This window comes from Lagopus muta, chromosome 6 (assembly GCF_023343835.1).
Source record: "Lagopus muta isolate bLagMut1 chromosome 6, bLagMut1 primary, whole genome shotgun sequence".
Taxonomy (NCBI): Eukaryota; Metazoa; Chordata; class Aves; order Galliformes; family Phasianidae; genus Lagopus; species Lagopus muta.
In genome coordinates this window covers 43407117-43431567 of record NC_064438.1, presented here as the reverse complement: position 1 = coordinate 43431567, position 24451 = coordinate 43407117, and the positions used below count along the sequence as shown (strand labels likewise).

Here is a 24451-nt window from a genome sequence, read left to right as displayed (position 1 = left end):
TCTTGTCTATGATTAGCTCTTGCATGATGTATTCTCTGCTTGCCAAAACCAGGTCTTAAATGCAGCTCTCTGTAATCATAGAATCACAAGGTTGGAAACAACCTTCAAGATCATCTAGTCCAACCATCGAATTGACTCCTTGGTGAAGAGATCTGATGCTCTCACTGAGCACCTGGACCATAGTACTGCTGGCTGCACTTACTCTGCAGTGTAGGCATTGGATACGGTACTGCTGTAAATGCATCATGGAACTGACGCCCTTCCTGATGCTGTTCTCCAGTTGCTCAAAGGTTCAATAGAACCAACTTTTACTGTCATTCCTTGGAATTATTCTGGCTTGAAGAGATTCGCCTTCAGCCTGTGCTGCCTTGTCTTTGCTTTATAACCTATCACACTGTGGTGTTATAACATCCATCTGCCGAGATAATCTTTATTTCCATCTTTCCTGAACAGCATGTACCTTTCAAGGATTTGCAGAGCACAGGTAAATAGAGTAGCTTTTAGGACAGTGTTTTTGTTACGCCTTTCAAGTTTTTTTTTTATTCTGCCCTAGTGGAGGCTGAGTAGCCATTTCTCCAGCTTTTCTTAACCTTATTTCCTGCCTTAGGCTGGCAGGGAATAGAGGTGTGTACTTTCACAGTAATTACGTGGGGTTTCTCATGCTGAATTTTACTGTGGGATTCCAACCATAATAATTCTTTTTAAAAAAATTTTAAAGGATTGCTTTCCAAATGTGCCAAAAAAAAAAAAAAAAAAGCAGTAAAATCTTCCCCTCTAAACCTGTTTGTCTTGTCTGAGGAGCAGGTATTTCAGGGTCTTCATTAGGAATATCTGAGCTCTACAAATGCCATGCTAATGTTTGCCTCTGCTCTGGTTGAAGCCAGTGCTCTTAGCATGTTCACCACATGTTCACCACCTTCCCTGTCTGAGATGTGGCAGAGACAGCAACCTCCTTGGGATTTCCCCATCCTGTATTGTGTATTCCACTATCCATCTGCTATGAATCACTCATAAACCTAGCCTAATCATGACAAATATGTGAAGAACTAATTTGTTGTTCATAGGATGAGATGAATTATGTTGAATAATGAAGGCACTGATGCCACTAACTTGGTTTGATTTGTATATGTTTAGACACATTTAAAGTCAATGGAGAAGTATTTGCAACTTGCAAAGCTCAAATGTTTCCTGGTTATTATCTTCCCTTTTGTAATAATCAAATTCATTTGCAACTAACCACAACAAAGCAACCCAATAACAAAAGATTTATATTGTGTTGGCAGTTGAAATGGTCATTTGATTTCCAATGGGAGTCTCTTGACGGGTAGATCCTCAGCAGTGCTCATTTTCAGGTCTACCTATTTATGCAATCTGTATGATTTACCATGCCACAGAGAAGAGTCTATTACAGCTTCTGCAAGTAAAGTAGATGCTACATTAGATAGCCAAGTTTCCTAGAGCTATTAGCCATATAAATACAAGATGAATTGTTTTCCTTGCGTTAGGAAATCAAGGTGAGACTGCTACAAACAATAACAATATATCAATGTCTTTAGTTTTCTATTAAGCTCCATTTGCCTGCAGCTCTTCCAGCTGAAAGCAGAGTAGGTTGACCAGCTCAAGGAAGTAACATTTCTAACATCCCAATTCAAAAGGGTACAGGGCCATATTGTGGAAAAGAAGCTTGTATATTATAATGTTTTCTTGAATCAAGAACTTGATGTCAATCATGCTTTTCAGTTGTAGAAGCCTGTTGTTTATTGCAGCAGCACGTTTTGTGCAAGTTCCTTCCTGATTTATGATGATTCACATTGATAGACTTCTAGTCTATGACACTGCCATTGCAAATGATAATTTATAACAGCTTTAGCTCTGCTCTTTCAGTGCTGGCTTTCAAGGACTGGAGCCAAGAGCTATTCAACAGAAGTAAATCTGGGAGGAAGTTCACTTACTATGAATATTAATTAATGTTTATATACTACAGTTTATTTTGTTATGCAGTGATTTAATTCAGACAATCCAGAATAGTGCTGTATGGTAGAAGAGAATCAGTAGCCATGTGCTCAATTCATTTCAGAGATAAACCTGCTTCCATTCATTTTCTTTTATGGCATAACCTGAAAACAAGCTTTAGTCAATGTGGCAGAAAGGAGTGTGTGTAAGGTGGTGACAAGTGGTGCTTCTGTATTCTCTGTAATTATGCAATAAAGAGGAGATGTTCAGATTCACCTCCAAGCCCTTCCCCCGTGTTGCTCTTCCCATGTGAGAGTTAACCTCTTCACTTTGCTGCTTTCTTCTTATTCAAACTAATCATCTCCTTGTAGAGATGCTAGTGGAAATGATTGAGACAAAGGGGTGTAGCATCATCTTGATGCTGAAGAGCTTTCAGAGGAGGTAAGTGCGTGACTTCCCAGCAGAACGAGAGAAGAATACACAGCTGAAAAATCTTTCTTCATTTCTAAGAAAAACAGGAATGGCCAGGTCACTGCTGGTTACGAACATGCTTGTATTTTTTGTGTAGCACTGTTTTATATTTTGTAATCAAAAGCCAGTATTTTATTGGGCTATACTCTCAAAAGGTCTCATCTCAAAATACTCTCATATAAAAATCTGTCATAAGAATAAAACCCCAATGGAGACTATTAGCCCCAGCATTTTTTTTCCTGACGTCAGCTCTTCCCTGCCTTAAAGTATGACCCCAAAGCCCTGAGCTCACCACTAAGGAGGCTGGATGTGGAAGCCAGGCAGCAGAGCCTGTTGGGTCCAAGCCCTCTTTGTAAGAGGGGGAGGTGGCTGTGGCTCCAGTCTCTGGGGTGCCTTTCTCCCTCTGCCTGCAGAGCGCAGCCGTGGCCCCTCAGAAGGCTGCTGCTGATGCCTGTCCTTGCCCAGTGGGCACACCAGCCTAAGGAGACCATTCCGTGCATGGTACAGCAGATAAGCCATAGTTTGTGCCTACTTCAGTAAGTAGCTCGACAGTGTAGCATATCATTGTAATGGAGAAAAAAACCTTATTCCTTTAAATTAGATGTTAGGAATTATAGCTGGACCTTTAAGGTGAAGGAAATTCGATCCATTCAAGTGGCACGGAACAGCCTTCAGTGCATTGCACAGCCTAAGGAGAGAGCAGAGTGTTGCCCACTGTATTTACTATCATGTTTGTTTTGGGAGCTAAATTATTCTTACTAATTCTGCTAGCAGTGTAATATGCTGTCTCAGTAATGGAAAGCATATGAAAGCAAGCAGATGGCGAGAGCAGAAAAAACCCAAGCATGTCCTGATAATGTAGTAAGCAAGTTCATTTTTTTGGCATTAGGCTTTCATAACCGAGGCATGGTGATAACAAGTACAGACACATTTTTAAAGCACAGTTCATCAAAAAATATAGCCAGTTTCATTGCAGAGCAATGGAAGATTACTTTGAGACTCTTATATAGATAAAAGCTAGATGTGAATGTTGTTGAATTAGACCCATCATTTATTATTGCTGGCAGATGATTGACAGCAGATACTGGTCTCAGCGATGCCATCACAGTCCTGTGATCACTCATATCTTCATGAATGTAGAGTTTCTCACCCATTCATTTGCAAATATGTAGCCACCTTGTACTCCAGAAAAAAACACAGACGCTTAGATAAAGGGTGTTATTGGAGTGGGCAGTACTGCAAATTCCAAGTATTTTATTTTGCTTCAAAAGTATTCAGTCTCTGGTTGGAAGTTGTGAAGTTCAAGGTTGCTGCTGCTTAAATATCTGTGTAACTGCAGCATGTGTGGATCCCACCTGGCTTTGGCCCCATTCCCTGTGAGGAGGGCAGCGCGTGGGGAGTGCTCTGTGCTCAGCATGGCTGGAGAAGAGTGGCCTTGCCTTGCTGCTGGAGCAAACAGCACTAGCATGCAGTTTTGGGAGGGGGGGAGAGGGTGGAACCAGCCTGACTACTTCCAAACCACATTTTTTTTTTTTTTTTTTTTTAAAAAAGTCTCTCAGGTCAAAATATGGGCAGAAGCAAGACCAGATTCACTGTTTACACAATGTATCATTTTAAGGTTCTTCAGAGAAGTAATACATTAATTTTTGTTATGATTTCATTTTGAAGCAATGCAGCTGCATCTTTGTGTGACATCTCAAGTGGCTCCAGCCACGCACTGTGAGATGTGGCAGCAAGCAAGGCCCTGTCTTTAGCTTCCAGGAGTTTGGTTCAGAGGGAGTAAAGGCAGAGAAGCTGCCAACGCTGCTGTGTGAGGAGCAAGTGCCAGTTCAGGGAGTGAACAGAACTGAGCAGTGATCTCTTCTGCAGGGAATGGTGTGAGGAGAGACAGCCTCCTTTCTCATGAAACTGTGTAATTGGTACAGTGCTTGTTTTTCATCATTCAATGACGCAGCATGTTAAGTAATGCAAGGTTTTTTTTTAATATTTCATGTACATCTGGTTCATTCCTGATTTGAAGAACCAAAGGCAAGAAAGCCTTTCTGATTCCTTGCTCCAATCTGAGAGCCTCGCTCTTGCTGCTTCCTGAGAAAAGTTGTCTCCCTTTATCTTTTTTTAGTAATGGATGCTGATTTAACCTCCTGGGAGATTGTGTTTTTTCTTCTGTGTTGTCTTTAGGAAGTGGCAGGGGGTATTGCTCAGGAGATGCCTTTGGTGGCATTAATGGTTCTGTGTTAGGGTGGAGGCTGGTCACAAGCTGTGTCCTTCAGGGGTCGATCTTGGGACCAGTGCTCTTCCACATCTTTATCAGTGACACAGACAATGGCATAGAGTGCACCCTCAGAAAGTTTGTGGATGACACCAAAAATTGATACATTAGAGGGAAGGGAAGCCATCTAGAGGGGCAAGCAGGAGGAGTGGGACCATGAAAACTTAATGAGTTTCAATAAGGGCAAGTGCAAGGTGCTGCACTTGGGTTGGAGCAATCCAGATATTTATACAAACTGGGGGAAGATTTTGAGAGCAGCCCTGTGGAAAAGGACTTGGGGGTCCTGGTGGATGAGAAGCTGGACATGTGAGCCAGCAGTGTGCACTTGCAGCCTGGAAGGCCAACTGCGTTCTGGGCTGCTTTAAAAAAAGGGGTAGCTAGTAGGGAGAAGGGATGATTGTCCCCCTCTACTTGGCTCTTCTGAGGCCCCATCTGGAGTACTGCATCCTGGCCTGGGGCCCCCAGTAAAGGAAGGATGTGGAGCTCTTAGAGTGGATCCAGAGGAGGGCCACTAAGGTGATCAGAGAGCTGGAGCACCTCTCCTTTGAGGAAAGTTTGAGGGAACTGGGATTGTTTAGCTTTGAGTAGGAAAGGCTCTGGGGTGATTGTGGTTATTGTGGCCTTCCAGTATTTGAAGGGAGCATACAAACAGGAGGGGAGTGGCTGTTTATGAGGGTGGATAGTGATAGGACAAGGGGGCATGGTCTTAAACTGAGACAGGGGAGTTTTAAGTTAGATATTAGGAGGAAGCTTTTCACTCAGAGGGTGGTAACACTGGAACAGGTTGCTCAAGGAGGTTGTGGATGCTCCATCCCTGGAGGCATTCAAGGCCAGGCTGGATGTGGCTCTGGGCAGCCTGGTCTGGTGGTTGGTGACCCTGCACATAGGGGGTTCAAACTAGATGATCATTGTGGTCCTTTTCAACCCAGGCCATTCTATGATGGCCCCATGTCCTCTCTGTTTCGTTACCCAGGCAGGAGGTGGGACTACTGTTGCACCTTGTTCCCAGCTGTTTTCTGCTCCCAAGGCTGTGCCACCTATCTCATTGCTGTGGCTGCTTCTTGTGGGGTCTGGGAACAGATGTAAAACCAGGTGACACAGGAATGCTTTGCTGCCAGTGCAGGGCCTGAGGCTATATCATGGTGGAGTCTGGGCAGGAGCTTGATCTGCTCAGCAAGGATGGGATATGACAGGGTCTGCTCTAATGCTGAAGGCCCAGCTCCAACCTCTGGGGGTGGGAGAGCCTGGTGCTGACAGCCAGAGGTCAGGGTACATTGCTTCCTTCTGCTGCAGTCTCTCTGCTATCTGCAAATCCCTCCAGCAGTAGCACCCACTTGTTCCCACTTTGTTTAGGCTAAAGCCATTGGATCTGTCTTCAAAGCAAAATGTTGCTCTGCCTGTGGAAAAATCTTGGTCTTGCTCAATCACCACATCAAGAACTTTCACTACGCTGTCTGTAAGCAACTGTTATTTTTGGTGTTTGTCCTACAGTGAGCCATAGCGTTTTGTGTCACCATACTTCTAGACAAGGCTGTGAAAGCAGTAGAGGACTTTTCCAACAACTGATGCCTGGTGCTGCTGCTCAAAGCCAGCACAAAGCCTTCCCACTGCCAGGCCTGCCTGCCCAGGGCTGCTGTGTGCTGCTTTATTTCTGGGGTTAGAGAGGGAGGAGGGAACTGTATCTGGGTATTTCAATTAGCTAATAATAATGGAAACAAGTGGCATTATGGCCACTTCCTAAGCAGAGGCGTCTGTTTGTAGAGTTCTGACCGTGTTGGGGAGCGCTAGGTAGAGACTCATCAGGCCAAGTTGTCACTGCAACTGTGCTGGGCAGCCCAGGAGTCCACTGGCTCCTTGTAGGGGTGCTGGAGTAGGCTGGGAGCATCACTCCCCTTCCACTGTCCATTCATTACTGGAAGTGCCACAGCCCTGCTATGCACAAAACCTTTCTGAAGTCTTTTGACTCAGTCTCACACATCTGAGTCTTGTAACCTTGCTGCTGGTTCATTTACAGGAGGGACAGAATATATTACAGCGCCAAAATCTCATGGGCAAAAAAGTCCTAGCACCTGCTGGCTGGAGCCCATGGGCTGTGACCTTTCATCTTCTCCAGTGTTGCTCTTTCCCACAGAGGAAAATACAAACATGTAAAGAATTCCTGTTATTTCAAATATTTCACCATGGTGTTATCTAGCCTAGTCTAAACAATGGTCCCACTTGCTTTTGAGAGTTGTACTCTGCAGGGGAAAATGGTAACAAATGTTGTTATTCCCAACATGTTCACCCCCCACCACAGGGACACAGATATTTGTGATGTGGAGTGGCAGTATGCTCCTGGAAGCATCAATCCAGATATATATTAGCTGAGAAAAAGAGAATAGAAATTGCCCCCCTTGATGTATTCCAAACTGATCCACCCAGAGGAAGATCCACGCTGTGATGCTCCTATCCTGGATGTGCCGCCACTTAATGCAGGAAGTGGATCACATCCAAGGCTCTGGGAATGTGTGGAATGTGTCACTTGCCCCATTGCCTTAAAAACAATAAATCTCTAAAACCTCACTAAAAGCTGTAATTCTGCAAAAGCTGCAGCCGTAGCAATTATTTGCTTTCATATTCACTGACCCACTGGAGGAACCATGCTGTGAACACCCTGACTCTAGTGTCAAATGCCTGGACAACCAGACCCAGATGTCCAAACACAGCCAGACTTCAGCCTGAATGCAGATAGCAAAGCTTATTATGACTAAATTTATGGCAGCCTGAGCCTGAATGTGAACTCACCCACTGTGTTACCAGAGATCTGAACCTGGATTTGGCTCCTAAATAGCTTGGGTCTAGGTCTTGAAATTACCCAGTTGTTGGCTGAGTCTGCTCTGGAGCTGGAGATTTATTTCTTCAGGAGGCAGGAAAACACATTGTGTTGCCAAACTACTTCCAGTCTTTCCCAGAATTACAAGTCAGGGGATGGTGGGTAAGTCTTGTGATTTTCATCCTACAATCTAAACCAGATGGGCTACTCTCACAGCATAAATATTTAAGCAAAGAAAAGCAAAAAAACTGGCAGGAAAGTTCAGTTTCCTAATTAATTGCGTTATTATGAACTTGCAGTATTTAACAAGATGTGCATAAAGCTGTTTTACGGGATATCTCGATCACCTTCTTTGATTCATCTCAATAAAATTTGGAATTTTTGTTTTTCTCAGAGATAATGAAGTAACTGTAGAATAATAACGTGGCTGGGCTTATTGGAAACAGAAAGATCACAGCTTCCAGAAGAAAAGATTCTCTTGGTGAAGCTCATGCTGTATTAATCCAAAAATACAAATAAGTGGAGGTGATCCAGATAGCCTGTGTTACTAACGTCAGCCCAGGTGAGGTTGACAAAGCAGAGTTTGTTTGGTTGACAAAGCAGAGGCTGTGGGATATGAGGACAGGGTGAGGAGAAAATCTGTGCTAGGCTTCCTGGTCCCTGTCCCTGGCAGAGTAACCAGCAGGCCTCTGGTCACCCACTGCTCAGCACCACAGGTGCTTGTGTCAAGTATTTGGGATAAGAACTTTGAAGTTTCCTTTTTGGAGAAGCATTGTAAAGATACAAAGCCTGAGAGCCATCTTCGAGGTGGAAGAACTGTGTGGGAGACCCTGAAAGTGGGTGATTCGGTCACTGTTAGTGTTGATGTGAGGTGATTTATCTGCACCGGACCTGGAGACACAGATGCTGTACCTGCAAACCTAGAGGACAGGGGATGTGGGACAGAGAGAGTGGGAGAATAGAGTGGGAAATGGGCACCAGTATGAGTGTGGAGGGGAGCAGGCATTATTTGGCCTCAGGCTAGACCTAGAATGGCCAGGAAGACTGCATCCTACTGGCTGCAACCAAAATAGTGCCTGTAACTACTGAGCACGGTTCAGGATGTTGAATCAAAGAACAGGAATGAGAGAATTGGTTTTACAGTACATCGCAGAGCAGCCTGCTTCCCAGCCTCAGACAGGTATGCAGGACAAAGCTTGGCAGTACCAGAGCGGCTTTATGAATGTTTTCTTGCAGTTTTACATTATTCTAAAATCTGCCTTGGTCACTGCTGAGTAGTCGTCAGTTTTCTTCCCTCTGGCGGTAAAGCACGTACTGCCTTGGATCCCAGTTCCACAAAGTTAACAGAAGCCCTTCTCCTTATTTTTTTCTTTCAGTCTTCCAGCATTTCTGCCACTGAAGATCCTCTTCTCTGGCTTCAAGTCGAAAAATCTTTGTGGCAGATTTGGCATTGCCTGTAATAATTTATGAATGTGATGTGTTGACATGTTTACTGTGTGCATACATTGAGCTACTTCAATCGCTGGCTTGTCAGGAAGTGTACCCAGGGGAGAACAGATGAATCCAGGCATGTGGTTTGGAGGAAACACTGGGGAGCTGAAGCAAGCGCCCTTTGCTGTGATATTTTGGCTGGGCTCCTGCAGGGCTCAGAGGAGAGGTTTCCCTGGGAAGACATGGGTGCCTGTGAAGGAAGGCATGGAAGACCCTGGGGAATTCACAGTGAACCATTTAAATGGAGGTTTTGGAGAGCAAGAACCCCAAAGAAACTGGAAGTGCTCAGATCTGCAGTTATCTCATTCAGTACGTGTTGGCAAGACTACAAGGTAAAGTGGATGTGGAATATTTTTTTAACTGCTGTGCCTTATTTCAGTGGTTAAATGGCTTTTCTATTTTATAAACATCATTTAGGTTGCACAAGAGAGCTGAATGCCTCTGTTCCCATGCCCATGTGGGAGCATGGTGATTGTGCTGGGTAGGCTGGCTGAAGTTTGGCAAAACTACCTCAGCCTTCCTGCAGGAAGGTGAGAACTTGAGGGCTGGCAAAGGCAGAGGGGAAGAAAGACCGCTGACAGCTGAGGTCCAACAATAACCATAACAATACCATCATCTTTCTTAAAAGTCCTAGCACGTAATTCTACTAATGACTTTTATTAAACATTTAAGCCTTAGCCTTCAAGTGATTCATATTTGTTACAAAATACCATCCCATTAACACAAAGTACAAGCCGAAACAAAGTTAATGAGCCCTAATGCTTGCCAGACAATTCAAAGTTTAAGAGTGATATTAACAAAAATAAAATAAGGAAGAAATCTACTTTCATTGTCCACCAGAGAACTTGAGTTTTATCCTTCTGGTTCATAAAAACAAGTCTATTGCTCAAGTGGCTCTTACACTGTTATTAAAGTTGTTCCAGAGCACATAGATGTGCATAATTAAGTTCCCTTCTGTTACATAAGGGCCTGCCTGACTGTCCAAGGGGAATGTGAGGGGCTTTTATTCATGGCATCAAAGAGAATGGCAATACCCTCATCCCCCTGTACTTCACTGTGTTGGCTGGGGTTGGTCCCACATGGTGCAATGCCCAGGACACAGCACTGGCAGAAGGACTGGGCTCTGTACGCCTGGAGGCAATAGGAACATGGTCTGAAATGTACGTGGATGTTTGTCTTATGGAAGTCTTCAACAGAACTCAAATCAAGCATCCAAAACACTAAGAAACTGCAAAAAGTCATTACATGTCTGAAAGTGTAGACTGAGATATTTTTGTCTGTTTTTGCAGTCAGATACTAATGGCAAATGGGGAAATGGAGTAAAAATTGCTGGTATCTCCCTGTTCTTGAAAGCACATGATGTTGCTCAAAGTTCTCCTAGTTTTATCTGTATGTTCCAGTGAAGAGACTAAACACAAGAAACAGTAAGGGGCATCAGTAAAGCTGTAAAGTGCCATTTTGGAAGGGATGAACAAGCACTGTATAGTGACCAATTTGCTACCAGGGTTACATTCCTTGTCAACTGGCTCCCACGAAGCAGATATTAACCCTGTGGGCTTCCCAGCCAGCACAGTCCTGGCAAATAACTTTGGAGGTGAAAAAGGGAGTGGGTAATGCCACCACAGTGCCCATCTGCAGCAGCTTCTGACTTTGCTCCTTGGTAAATGTGAGATGGTGCTACCACAAGGTCTTACAGTGCCACAGCCGCTGTGTAGGCGCAGCCATTCTCCTTGTGGAACTGGAGTAAGCCCTATAGTGAAGGACTTCTCTGCAGACATATTTGTCCTCCAGTTGGAGAGGAGGCCTTGCACCACAGGGCCATGAGCTAGTATAGCACAGGGGCTGCTAGGCTGGCAGCTCCCTAGGAGAGCAAGGCTTAATACAAAATGTGAAAGGGAATCAGGCAAAACGGGCCAACTTGGACATGGGAGAATGTTCTGCAGCATAAATCATAAATTCTCCCCCATTTGTAAAGAGGTAAGAATTTTATCTTCATTAATTTCAGCTGGCAGATACAGATAACAAAGCGGCTCTCTCTATGGGAGAGCAAGAATCACTGAGGCTGATGTGAGGAGACAAGATGCACTTGGAGACAGAGGAAAAATACAGCGCTGAGAAAGTTTCCACTATTAATATTTTTCCCTTGCAAATGTGGGTCTCCTAAAACACTCCTTTCTTGAGGAAGGCTCTAAATGAAGAGGAGGTGGGAAGCAAAGTTACAAAGCACGTAAGAAAGCCTCAAATACATGAGTGGGAGGAAGGAGGAAGGAATGAAAGAATAATGAAGCTTGCCTCACTGGGAGCAGTCGGAGGCAGGGAAACACTCATACATGTGTCTGCACTCCGCAGGAACTCAGGCTGAGGTCTCGGGCTGCTGCAGTTGGTATGACTGCAGCACAGAGCATTCAGGTGGCCTGAACTAAGGACAGAGAGGCACTGGTACTGTTTCCACCAGGAGTTACCTGGCTCATGGATACGTACAGAAAAGTGCTGCCTTTGTAGTGTTGATGCAGGGCAGACCTGCGAGGGGTGACAGCACCTGCAGTGTCTGCAGAAATTGTGTGGCTTGGGGAGTACCTAAGCAGGGCCAACACTGGGCAATGCCTGGAGGCTGCCACTGCATCTGTGAGATTCATACACCTCTGTCTCAGCACTGGTGAGGCTTCACCTCAAGTACTGCATTCAGTTTTGGGCCCCTCACTACAAGACAGACATCTGTATGTCCAGAGAAAGGGCAACAAAACTGTGAAGGGTATGGAGCATAAGTCTTAATGGGGAGTGGCTGAGGGAACTGGCATTGTTCAGTCCAGAGAAGAGCAGGCTCAGGGGAATCACTACTATTGCTTTCTACAACTCCCTGAAAGGAGTTTGTGGTGAAGTGAGCGTCGGCCACTTCTCCCAGGTAATGGCAATAGGATGAGAGGGAATGGCCTCAAGTTACACCAGGAGAGGTTCAGGATGGATATGAGGAAAAATTTCTTCTCAGAAAGAGTGGTGAGGTATTGGAATAGGCTGCCTAGGGAGGTAGTGGAATCACCATCTCTAGTAGGGTAGATACGTACAAATATGTAGATGTGGCACTGAGGGACGTGGTTTAGTGGGCATGGTGGTGATGGGTTGATGGCTATACTGGATGATCTTAGTGGTCTCTTCTAATCTTAATGATTCTATGATTGCCACATATGGAGAGATTACAGACAGACATATTTTTATTTAAAAACAATTTAGAGCTGTCTGTTACTGACATGGTGCCCAGTGCCCCAGCTTCAGCTGTGCCAATATCTGTGCTGAAGTACTCAACTGTCCCTGGACTGTGTGCATTGTGGCCAACCCAGGCAGTTCTGCTCAGTGTCCCCAGCAAATGCAAGCTGGGCTGGGAGAGGGGCTTGGACAGACAGGGCTATGAGCCTGGTTCCTGAGGCAGCTGCCTTGGGAACCCTGGGGCTTTGTGTTTGCTTGGGACAAACTGTGTGCATCCATCCCATGAGGAGTGGGCAGCAGGGGGCAGGGCTGCCCACCCTAATGGTCATTATCATGGTGTGTGCCAAAATTAAACCAAGAGTAATGGGGGGCTTTTCTGGGAGCCCCCCAGCAATCATACACCTCCAGTGTCACAGGATAGGCTTGGATGAATCGAGGTAAACCTGCAGTGAACGACTGAATGCCCTGCATGGGCCTGGTCATTCCCTGCGGGTGTGTGGCAGTGCCAGCAGTTCCAGCTGCCCCCACCCTTTGTGCTCACAGCTGGGGCCTGGGCTGAGTCCTGCTGTGCCTCCTTATGAGTAGAGCCATAAAGCAGCTTTGGTTGGGTCAGGCTGTTGCATCGGGAGGAAACTGAAAGCCCACCCAGTTCCCACCCCTGCCATGGGCTGGCTATCCCCTGGCAGACCAGGCTGCCCAGGGCTCCATCCAACCTGCCTTTGAACACCTCCAGGGATGGGGCATCCACAGCTTCTCAGGTCAGCCTGTGCCAGCACCTCACCGCCCCCTGTGTAAAGAATTTCCACCTAGTATCTAATGTAAATTTCACCTCTTTTACTTTAAAGCTATTGCCCAGGTCATTCTTTCTCCTGTTTATAATAGTGGAAAGCCACTGTGAGGTCTCCCCAGAGACCTCCTTCTCTTCTCCAGGCTGACTAAAGCCAGCTGGTCTTTGCAGCTGAGGTGTTGCAGCCATCTGATCATCTTCCTGCCCTCCTCTGGACCCGCTCCAACACCTTCATGTCATTCTTCTTGTGCTGGGGGTCTCAGGCTCGGACAGAGAACTCCACATAGGGCCTCATGAGGGCAGAGGCTCTCTGTCCTTGCAGCCACCCCTCTGTTGATGCAGCCAAGGATTCTGTTGGCCTTTTGGGCAGCAATCTCACACTGCTCGCTCATGTCCAGATTTTCATCTGTCAGGAGTCACAAGTCCTTCTCAGCAGGGCTGCTCTGAAGGAGTTCTTCTCCTGATCTGTGCTCGTATCTGGGATTGCCCTGACCCAAGTGCAACACATTGCACTTGACCCTGTTAAACCTCATTAAGTTCCTGCATGCACGCTTTTTGAATGTGTCCAGGTCCCTCTGGGTGTCAGCTCAGCTTGGTGTCATAAGCAAACTTGCTGAGCATGCACTCAATCCTACTGTCCATGTCACCGACAGAGTGCATTGTCACTGATGGAGAGCACTGACCTCGAGACGAATCTCTGGGGGAGACCATTTCCCAAAGGCCGCTACCTGGACACGAAGCGGGCGGGGAGCAGAGCTGGGCGGGGCGGGCGGGCGGCGCTAGGGCCCGGCGGGGCGCGACGCCGCCGGCGGCGGGAGGAGGAGGAGGCGGTGCAGGCGGGGCTGGCAGGCGGCGGCGCGGGCTGCGGTGCCTCCCGCCGCGGGGCGCGGAGCGGGGCGGCCGCGGGGAGCACCCAGCCCACCCCGCGGCGGCGGAGCGAGGGGCGGCTGCCAGGAGGAGGAGGTAAGGGCGGCGGCGTCCGGGCGGCGAGGGACTGTCCGCGAATCCCGGGATAGGGCGGCGGCGACGAGGCGCGGCCAAACTTCTGGGGCCGCCGCGAGTTACCGGGGCTGCCCCGCGGGGTTCCGCCGCGCCGTGCTCAAGGGGGCTGCGTGGCGCGCCGCGCGGGCTCTGCCAGGGTCGGGTCCCGTGGCGGCGGGGCACTGCCCGGGGCGCCCCGCGCCTCCCGCCGCCCGCGCGCAGTGAAGGGCGCCGCCGGGGCGGCCCGGCCGGGGGCACGGCGTGCTGGCGCTGCTGCCGCTTGCCCGCGCCCGGCCCTTCGCCCGCGCTCGGTTCTCCGCGGGGCCGCTTCCGACCCGGCGGGAGTTGCTTCGAGTTCGTGCCTTCAAAGAGTGTGCGCGCGTCACCGCCGCCCGGGGAGGGGTTTCCCGTAACCCCACGGCGGCAGTTGGGTGTACGCTCACAGCGGTGAGCCCGTGCCGCGCGGCGCTGCTCTCTTCTCCAAACTTCCGTGGCGGCGTCACGGCCGTCCCAGCGGCGTTGCGCTGCCGGCCCGCGGCTCTCCGGGGCGCTGTGCCTCGGGGCGAACCTTAAACAAACACGAGAGAAACGAGGTCGTGCGGTAATAAACGGTCGCCGCGTCTCTACGGGCGCGCTGAACGGGGCGGCGGGGCGCCGGCTTCCCGCAGCGTGCTCCTTACGGGCGGTGAGCGCGGAACGGCGGCCCCGAAGGTGTAACCCCGTCCCGCGCCCCCGAGCGGCCCTCGTGTTCGGGGGGGCCGTCCCGGGAGCTGCGAGAGCTATAAACACTGCGCTGATTGGCTCAGAAATTTAGACACGGGAAGCGGATGGTATCTAATAACAGACAAGTGGAGACAGTGTTGTCATGGAAACTGAGAAGACTCCCCCCATTTATTTAAAAAAAAAAAAAAAAAAAAAAAAAGAAAGAAAGAAAGAAAGAAAAAAGTCTGCATATCATCAGAAATGCCTGCAGAACGCGTTGGCCTCTGTTGCCGTTCCCACAGCATCTGTTGAAACCCGAGAAGGTGCCTGTCAAACCAAGGTCATCCTGCAGCCAGCCACACCGCCCGCCGGCCTGGGCTGCGCCGAGGGGGAACGGGCAGCGCCGGGCGGGGCGGCCCCGTGTGTAGGGAGCGGCCTCGGGGCGGGCAGCGCCCTTTGTTCCTCCCCGTAGCAAAATGATACGAAGGTGGAACGGTGTGGAGCCGGGCGTTAGGGCTGCTTCGCGGCTCCGACCTCACCTGAGAGAGATGAGAAGCAGGGGGTTATGGGCAGCCACTGCAATTGGTTTTAGTGAAAAATCGCCTGTTGGTTGTGGAGCGCAGTTTGAGGACAGAACTGTAGATAGGAGAATAACGTACTTCATTGTGTACGAGTGCAGCATGAGAAAATAGGGCTGTTATTTTGGGTATTTAAAGTTTTACTTTGTTGGGCTATTGAGAGTTTATTGTGTATGGAAGGAGAGGAATTTTGCTTCAGAACAGCAGAGAGGTTTCCTCAGCAAACTCCCAAGAAAAGCTGCAGTGCTTCTGCTTATTTTCTTGTGCAGGAGATGATTTCTGGTGTCCTTGATGAAGATGTCTCAGAGCGTCCGCTGCATTTTCTCCAAAACATTTTATTTTCTTGCTCCTTTCCATCCTCACTTTGCAGTGACCAAGGTGGGAGAAGTACCTGAGTGCTTCACCATGGGACAAAGCATTGCTTTGAAATCTCCAGCAATCTCTGCTGCCCTCCCTGTACTCTGCTTGCAGATTCCCCTTTCTGTGTTATTAGGCAATCAAGCGGTATGGAGCAGAGCAAATCCTGCAGGGGCATCTCAGCCTCCTCTAGGGAAGGGGCTAGCGCTGTCCCTATATGTGGACAAGTGGCCCTGGGGCTGCACTTCGCCTCCCTTCCAGCCAGGTGCTGCTTGGAGTCTTCTTGGAGTGTGCATGGGGAAAGCCTGGCATTGGAGCGAAAGTGGGCTTGCGTCTAGAAAGAATTTCCTGTTGTTGGGAGCACCCTTATCTGCAGGAAGTGTGTTGGTTGCTTGCTTTCCGAGTGAAGGAAGAAAATGGGCTTGGGTGCTCTCTGGATTTACCCTTGGTGGTCCTTGAGGTCTCTGCAACTGAACTTGGCTCTAATGGTTGTAGTTAGAGGAAGTCCTGCAATGCCAGCCATTGCCAGGTGAAATGCAAGAAGTACAGTTCTTGTGGTGTTGCCTGCTTTATTTATTTTTTTAAATTTTATTATATTACCCTCCTCCCCCTCAAGCTCTCTGGGCTACGTTTTCAAAACCATGCCATTTGTGTTTTATACTTTCTAAGCCTAATTAATGATTTGAATATTCAGTGTGGATACTCGCAGGTGATTTTTTTCTCCCTTAGAAAGGAAGATCAAAAAGTGCACCAGTTATTTTACTAACAGGATCAATCCTTGTGCTCCTAGCTGCCTTTTATCCTGGATCATAAATCACCTTTCTATACATATAAAATATCCATGGAAATTGAGCATAGGAAACTGAAATGTAACACTTCACAGGGGCTGCCCAAGATTACATGTCAGTAAATGACTCCTTAATTAGCAGGGGCTGGGTGGGACGTGGAGATGGGAAGGCCTGGGCTGGCTGTGCAGCTGTGGCTTGGGGGTTGTTGTGTTTCTGCAGGTGGGAAGATTTGGGGAAATAAGCACCAGTTCTCTGCTGTCAGCTCACAACAGTGTTTATGGTGTTAGACTGAACTTCTATAGAGGATTTTGGGAGTGGGAACTATGGAACAGTTGCATAAACTTGTCAGGAGCTACTCAGCTTGCTTCATGGAGTAATTTTTGATGTGGGGCATTGTGGAAGTGGGGGCTGTGGCTGCAGAAGGGGGTGCTGGGGCTGAGGACTCTCCAGGAGCTGAAATAGGACTGGAGTGGTGTTGTCCTGCCCAGTGGTGGAATTTGCCAGTTCATGACTTGAGACGTAACGCAGTGCAGCGTGGCCTTGGCTGGCAGCTTGAAATATGTCTGTGAAACCGCACTTGGCTTCTTACCTACTGCTGCGACCAAGCCAAAGTCAGACTTAACAAGAATAATAATAATAAAAAGGGATCTGATAAAGCAGCATTTTCTTGTAAAATGTGAAAATTATGGCTGTGTTTTTTCAGAAGTGATCAGCTGGTTCTGGAAAACCAGCATGAAGCCCTGTAAGGAGAGGCAGTGTTCAGAGGATGGCTCTTCCATAGAGTTTGGAAGTTCTTGTTTGCTTAAGATGCCAGAAGTTCAGCTGTCAGGAGCCAGGGCAACCTGGACCCTGACTGCCATTGCTGTAAGGCTCAGTACCTTTGCTGGGGCCTGAAGTTGACTGTCAGAGGCCTGCACCTTGGTTATGTGCAAAGCCCAGGGAGGAGCCAGGCACCCCATGGTTGGGCACAGAGTGTGGGATGACCCATGCTGGAAGTGCCTGCTGATGGGCATAGGTGGTGGGTAGAGCTTAGCGAGGCTTTTTAGATAGTTTGAGCTGCATGGGACTGCTGCCCTGGTGTTACCCCAGCTGCTGCTGGTCATCTGTTATCACTGACCTCTGTGCCTTGTGCTGTGGTGGGGACACTGAGTGCTCAGGGTTGGTCTTTAACTGGGGGTGCTGTTCTCTCCTCATTTTCTCTTTAAGCTTAAGAATCACTTCTTGTGTTTGTGATCAGGTAGTGGGAGCGGCTCCCTGGCTTCAGCTGCAATGCTCCTGCGTGTGAGCAGAGGGTGACTGGTAAGCCCTGCAAGCCTTTTAGTGACAGATGAGTGGTTGGGGCCTTCTTTGGGCCCTGTCTGCATCTTGGGTGCTGTGTAGTTAAAAGGCAATAGCAGCCGTCCTCCCCCACCCCCCAGTTATCTCCTGCAGAGCCTGGCATGTGTTTCCCAGTGTGGGCTCTGGGGTTCTCCATGGTGGGGATGTGACTAGCACAGCATGGCAGCAGCTCTGGCCTGCTGCCTCATCAGTGTGGGTGATGCACACATGTTATATGTGTGGAAAGCACTCCTAAACCTCTTGAATTAACTGTCAGGAGATGTATACAGGCTACGTCTTTCTGGTCCTTTATTGGTGTGGATTTGTTTGTCGAGGAGGACCAGAAGTCATGGTGCCTGTTGGCACTTGACCTCTCAAAGCAGCAGCCTCCTTCAGCCTGACCTTGATGAGTGCAGCCATGCACCACCACTCAGGGTGCAGTTTTGGGGCTGCTTTTCTGCTGCCTTCCATGCACCAGAACCTCTGCCTCAGTAACACCCAGCATCCTCTCTGATCTTGCTCTCATTTCCTCCCACTGCTAATTCATGGCCACCGGGCTCACCCTGACAAGAAGCAGAGGCATGAGGGAGTGTAAGTGATCACTGAAGATGGTAGTGAGCTGAAGTCCTCTCCCAGAACTGGATTAAATCTTGCTGTGCCCCAAACTCCAGCTTGTTTCCATAAGGATTTTACAGTAGATTGTTTGCAGCAGCCAGCCAATTAATATGCTAATTTTAATAGCTGATTTTGTAAGTTTTTTTTTGTTTGTTTGTCTGTTTGTTTGTTTTTTGGTTTTTTTTTTTTTTTTTTGGTGGGGGGGGGGGGTTGTTTTTTTTTTGTTTTTTGTTGAAGGTAGAGAAAGGATCCAAATGTTTTGATCCTATTTTTATTACTATCTTCACTGGGTTTTTCTCACTCTGTGCTTTGTGGAGAGGAACAAAATTTTAATAATTCACTTAATACTTACACTTTCACTTCATTAACATTTAATCATTCTGGCATTGTGCATGTGGTGAACTCCTTAGTACTCTCGTTAAAGGCCTGGTTGTGGCCCTGTAGTCTGACACCTCTCCAGGAACAGAAAAACCCAAATGCAGGTACTGGTTTGATTTTCAGAAAGAGTTTATTTATTTATTTATTTCTGATAGATATTAAATTAGGGAAAAAAAAAACCCAACCTGTTATTTACTTATTTGTTTTTACAAACATACAGACAAAGATAGCCGTGGTTAGGTGGAGACGCTGTCTGCCAAGCTCTGAGCCTTTGCAAAACCTACTGATGTGGTCTGGAAAGTATAAAGGGCCTTATTATGGTATCACTGGCATCAGTTTATGCTATGACATGTTTGGTTTAAGCCAGTGAAGTTGATGGCTGGACTCAATGACTCAATGACGAGTCTGAATTATGCAAGGCGTATTCAGGAAGCAGGAGAAGCTGAGTACAGCTGGGGGTGGGCAAAAAACTTGTGAATTGCAGGTGAAGAGTGAAGGGCCAGCTGGGGTCTTTGGGAAGTGATATGTCAAAGACAGAGTGGCTTCTAGCAGATCAGTTGCAAATGCAGGAGGTGCTGAGAGATTAGGCTGAGAGTTTTTATTTGTCCATCTGTGTATTTGCTTTTAGAAGCAGTGGAGCATAAGCTGTCTTGTGAATTGGTACAATGCTATTGAAGTATGTGGAATTACTCTGATTTACACTACCTGGAGGTCTGTGCAAGAGTATCCCAAAAAAAGGAAGGATATGAAGCAAGGAAGAGCTGAAAGAGGTTATAGACCTGAGCGATAGAGTGAGTGGAAGTTTGTTCAGAAGTGATAGGGAATGGGGATGTGGGAAGGATCAGAGCGTCCAGAGCTGCTGTTTCAGGACCGGGAAGGCCAGAAGACGGCATCTCATAGAGCCACTGCAGGGCAAGATGTCAGCCAGGATGGAGGAATGGCACAAACTTAGCAAACAGTATTTGGAGTTGATAAAGGGAGTGACATGGTGTTCTTCAGAGGCATGAGCTATGAATAATTATGTGGGCCTTGAACCCTTTTTCAAGGGGACAGATAATTCCTCAGTGCTAGCAGTGAAGGATTATTTATTTATTTATATACCAGCTAGTCAGTGTTATCTTCCATCAAGGGGCTCCACGACATGGCCATTGCTATGCTGCTGATAATAGTATCAGTGTTGCCCAGTTGCTCATCCTCCATAGGAGCATTATATCCCATGCTAATGGGCTCTGCCTGCTCCCTGCACTGTTTGTGCACTGTTTATTCCCTGCCAGCTGTCCTCCTTGCCTTTTTGTGTGAGTTTCTTTCTACTCGAATGAGGATGGCTGTTTTTGGTGTGACGTGGGCAGCTCAGGAGTCCTTTTGCAATCTGGAGCAGTTTTTGTTCTCCTTAATTTTTTTCCCCATAGTAATTTTCATTCTGAATTTGTTTACAGCCTTACTACTATCAGATACTGTTTCCATGTCAGGGTGAGAGCTGGGCTAGCAGGTCAGTGAGGACCTGTGTGCCTCGCTCCATCCTAGGTATGGTGTGGAAAAGAGATTTTCTTCCTGACCTTGAAAACCCACAGCCTGAATAAAGCATTAGGAGCAGAAATTGCATCAGTGCGGAAGTCCCCACACTGGTATAATTGTTTGCCTCTCTTTCGTGTTTTACATGCTTTTAAGTTCTTGTTGCCTGCTAGTTATATATGAAGATGGGGAAGATTTGGAGAGTATGCATGGAATTATTGACGTTTCTTTAGCAGCTGCTGCTAACCTGCCTATGTTCAGCAGATTTTATACTGTCAAAAACAGTTTCAACATGTGAATGAATGGGAACCACATGAATATTGATCAGTAGAGACAGAAACCACCCTCCCATCTCTTGCTCAGACAAAACAGTGATGATTAAAAAAAAGGCAGGAATCAGCCCACACCTTGTTTTACTTTAAAAGTAGAACTTTGTTTTGGTAGAGTCTCCCAGATGGTAGAGCTGGAATCAAGCTTTTCTTTCCAAACCCAGTGAGCAGGAGTTGAAGCCTGGGTGCCAAAGGGGGGTCTGCCACATCTGTGAGTGGGGAAGTGGCTTGGCTTCTGCAGGCATTGAAGCCAGCAGAGTGACGCTTTGCAAAATCCTGCCAGCCTTCCTCTGGTTCCAGTGTGGGAACAAGTGCTGGCTAAAAGTGAAGCCTGTTGTACTTCATGCCAAAATCCATGGACTCTTCGTTTTTTAGCTGATATCTATGAAACAATCAGCTTGAGTGAATATCTCAGCATTTGATCAGGGTAGATGGTTCATATTTAAAGTCTACCTTTTGTGCATTTGTGGAAAGCTCCTGTGGGGTACAGCGGCACTTACATCTGATTTTATGAATGCAAGACTTGATGCTCCACTGCTATCATTGATACAGTGATAATGGTTATTATCCATTTGTATTCTAGTCATAGGTAAACGGTGTTAATATTTTGCTCTTCCCCAGACACCCTCGCTCTCTCAAGCACATTCTCTGTTGATATGCGTGGTGATTTATGTCAGTGTTCCCATGTGCCAGTGTGAATGATGTACGTAAGGCTCTTTGGAGCCAGCAGATGGGATGACCTCTTCATACACACTGATACATTGCAGCATAGATTTATACTGCTGTAACTGTGAAATCTATATCTTGTTATGAACAACATGCAGTCCATTAATTCTCTGTGCAAAATATAACAGCTCTACCAGGCAAGCCAGGAGCAGAGGGCCAGTTCGGTCCTCTGGACACAGTTTTGGCCTTCACTGGTGTGCAGACCCGTAAGTGTGTGCACTCATCTCCGCCTCTGGTGGCTACTGGAGCAAGTGGAGAATGGGTTGTCAGTGTGTTTCTTTCTAGTGGCAATTATTTCTGATGTCTGATGACCAAACCCAGGTAGCAGCCTTTCCCCCTGGCAGCATACTCACCAGGTAGCTTTCTTGGCTATCTTGGGCAATGAAACTGCAGGAAGCTAGTTCCCTTTATGTTTAAATTTAACAGTTAATGAGGAGATGCAAACATGGACAGCAGGATGATTGATGCCTTTTTAGCAGTTAACAAAGCTAACCTTCTTCCCCTAAAATGCTATAGCTTTAGCCTAAAAAACTGCTTCACCTGTGAGCTGCAGAAGGAAGCATGGTTAGATTATGGAAGTAATCTATAATGCATTAATTACCACTGCTAGTAGTCATCTTTCATTCTAAAAGCAACTTTCTTCATGATAGAAGCCGCAAAAGAGATTCCTGTCCTACTTACCTGGTGTAAAATGACTCAGCTCTGCTGAAGCCAGGGATGGATAGCTGGGGAGAAGGCAGTTTCCTTTTTTGCTAGAAAGCTTGAATGCAACATTGTTTTATTTCTGCTCATTAAAGTTAATAACACAGCAAGTGTATTTTGAAGTTAAGTATTTCTGGGATTTCTGTGTGTTAAAAAATGGTGAACAAACTTTATAGTCACTCTATAGAGCCTCATGATATATCATTCTGAGCTACCTTCCATCTATTACGTTTTATCTGCCTGCAAAATCCATTTCTAATTCTGGCCATATCTGCTTTGTGATCGCTTGCCAGAAATCTATTCCCAGGTTTCTCCTTATTTTAGTGAAATATCTCTGCTTCAGCACCTTTCCCAAGGTGGCTGATCTAATCATGGCACTATCAGTTATCGCTTCTCATTTCCTTTGCTAGCTCTGTCAAATGCAATGCACAACCTAACAAAATGGCATTCAGATACTCCCAGTGACCACCACCATTTCCCTCTACTTCTCTTGGCACAACCGGAATTGCACGCAGCTTCCTCAGCTCATGTCCTTCACTCCAGGAAGGTGGCTTGGGAGGAACTGAGTGCTGTGAGCAGAGTTGATACTGAGCAGGTGGTGTAGGTGCCTCTGTTTCTGTTGCTCATCTGGGTGTCAGATGCCGCAGCTGCTTTTCCCAGGTGGAGGAGGGGAGTGTTTTGTTCATGGAGAAAGCCACCAGCCCTCCTTTTGGCCTGCCGATGCCTGCAGGGTGCCTTGGGAGCTCTGCCCCATGGGGGGTTGCAGAGCCAGCTTCGGGGTGTCCTGAAGTGGTCACTTCCAGCATAGTACTTCAATGGCAAACACAGGCACTCGTGGCTGGAAAAGCAGTTCATTGCTGTGTTTTATTCCTAGCTATTTCTGCGCTGTAGGAAGGTAGAGAAATCTGTGGTAAAATAATAATTAAATGCTGACAGTACTAAATTTCCACCCAGCGTGAGTTGGCAGCAGTTGCAAACCAAAACATGAGGTCGTTAAAGAAAGAAAAAACTGATTAAATACCTCTGTGTGCTTTTCTGATTAGCTATTCTTAAAAAGAGCATGTGGCTAAAATAGAAGGGTGTACTTGACAGCAGCAATTGCTTTTTTGGGGAAAGGTAAAATACTCCAGTTCTACTGTGTGTATATACATATATGTACGTTAGAAGGAATTTCTTGCTGTTCTTCACTACGAGCATTTATATCTTAGTGATCATCCATTTTTAAAGAGCACCATGTTATCTCCCTGCCAGGAAATATGTGAAATGCCCTCAATATTGCATTTCTGGAGTGAAGAGTTATCAATGACTAATGTGCTCACGCGTGGTTTGGTCTCCTTTCATTCTGTCTTTACAGAGCTGACTTCAAGTTTCAGAGTACCATGGCCCTGGTGAACCTCGCTGTAGCACTGGTGATGTTAAAGCACTGCCAGGCTCATGACTAGGCTGTGCTGTGTGCCCTGTGGACACATGGATAAACGGACTAAAATAGTAAAAAAGGGTCAGAAGGTGCATTTGTAGGTTACTGCTTTTCACCATCCTCTGATGTGCTCCAGTGTGTGAGCTCCATGAGTGTTGAGGGGCTGATACTTGTAGATATTCTGAACAGCTCCTGGATCCTCTGTAGGGGATGCTGATGGTGGTAGTGAAGATCCAGTACTGGTGGGGATGGTGACAGTGGCACTGTGGGAGAGCTGTGGCTGCTGCTGGACCTGCAGGAATCCCAGGAGCAGGTGTGAGAGCTGTCTGGGGACATTTTGAGTTAAAATGTATGTAAAGAAGCCCCGGTGTGATGGATAAGCCTGCCAGCAGACTGGCTGGTGTCAGCTGGGATGCTAAGCAGCCATCCGTGTGTGCCAGGAGCGCCTCTGAAACATCTGTGAGATCCATGTCCCAAATGTGCTCGTGAACATATCCCAGTGTGGGAAATGTCCAGGCCCATGTAGCTCCTGCTCCTGTCACATCAGAGCAGGTTGAAGACCATCATGTGCTTATCCCACCTCATCTCTACAGGGTCATCCTTTCCCTCCTTTCTCCCAGTCCTTTCCTCTACCTGCATGTGAGAAACTGAGGAACAGGGAGATTGAGAGAGAAGTTTTCTTAAGTATTGCAGACTGTTTTGTTGTCTGAAGATGTGCCTGAGTGTAACACAGCATTTTATTGTGATGATGTATTCCTGTCTGCGCTCAGAGGTTGTGTGTGGTCAGTGGTCTTACAGGCATTACTTCTGCCCTGGAAAGGTTTGTCTGAAGGGAGTTGGAAGGAGGCTCAGGCTATGTGGTTACAGATTTACTCAGCACTTTTATTAGACTCTCCTACAGGCAACTGGGATATTTGTTTTTTTCCCTGGGAGCAGTATTGGATACGTTGTTTTTTGCTTTTTTTTTTTCTTTGCTGTTTGTTCCAGAAAGCAATTTCTCAGGAAGAGTCATTCTGGTTTAATCTCCAGATTATCTGTTTGTTTGTTTGTTTTTTTCCCTGGGAT

At 47.0% G+C, this 24451-nt stretch overlaps 1 protein-coding gene across 2 annotated transcripts in view; it reads left to right on the top strand.

The window, feature by feature from the left end:
• Positions 1 to 24451, top strand: part of FOXN3 (forkhead box N3) — a 202266-nt gene that overhangs the window by 5658 nt on the left and 172157 nt on the right. The window contains exon 1 of one of the 2 annotated variants that reach the window (XM_048950112.1): positions 13847 to 13947. The exons of the other annotated variant lie outside the window; for it this stretch is intronic. The gene's annotated coding sequence lies outside the window, so the exon portion shown is untranslated. Of the gene's footprint in view, positions 1 to 13846; positions 13948 to 24451 lie in introns of those variants that run through there. 2 annotated transcript variants of the gene reach the window in all.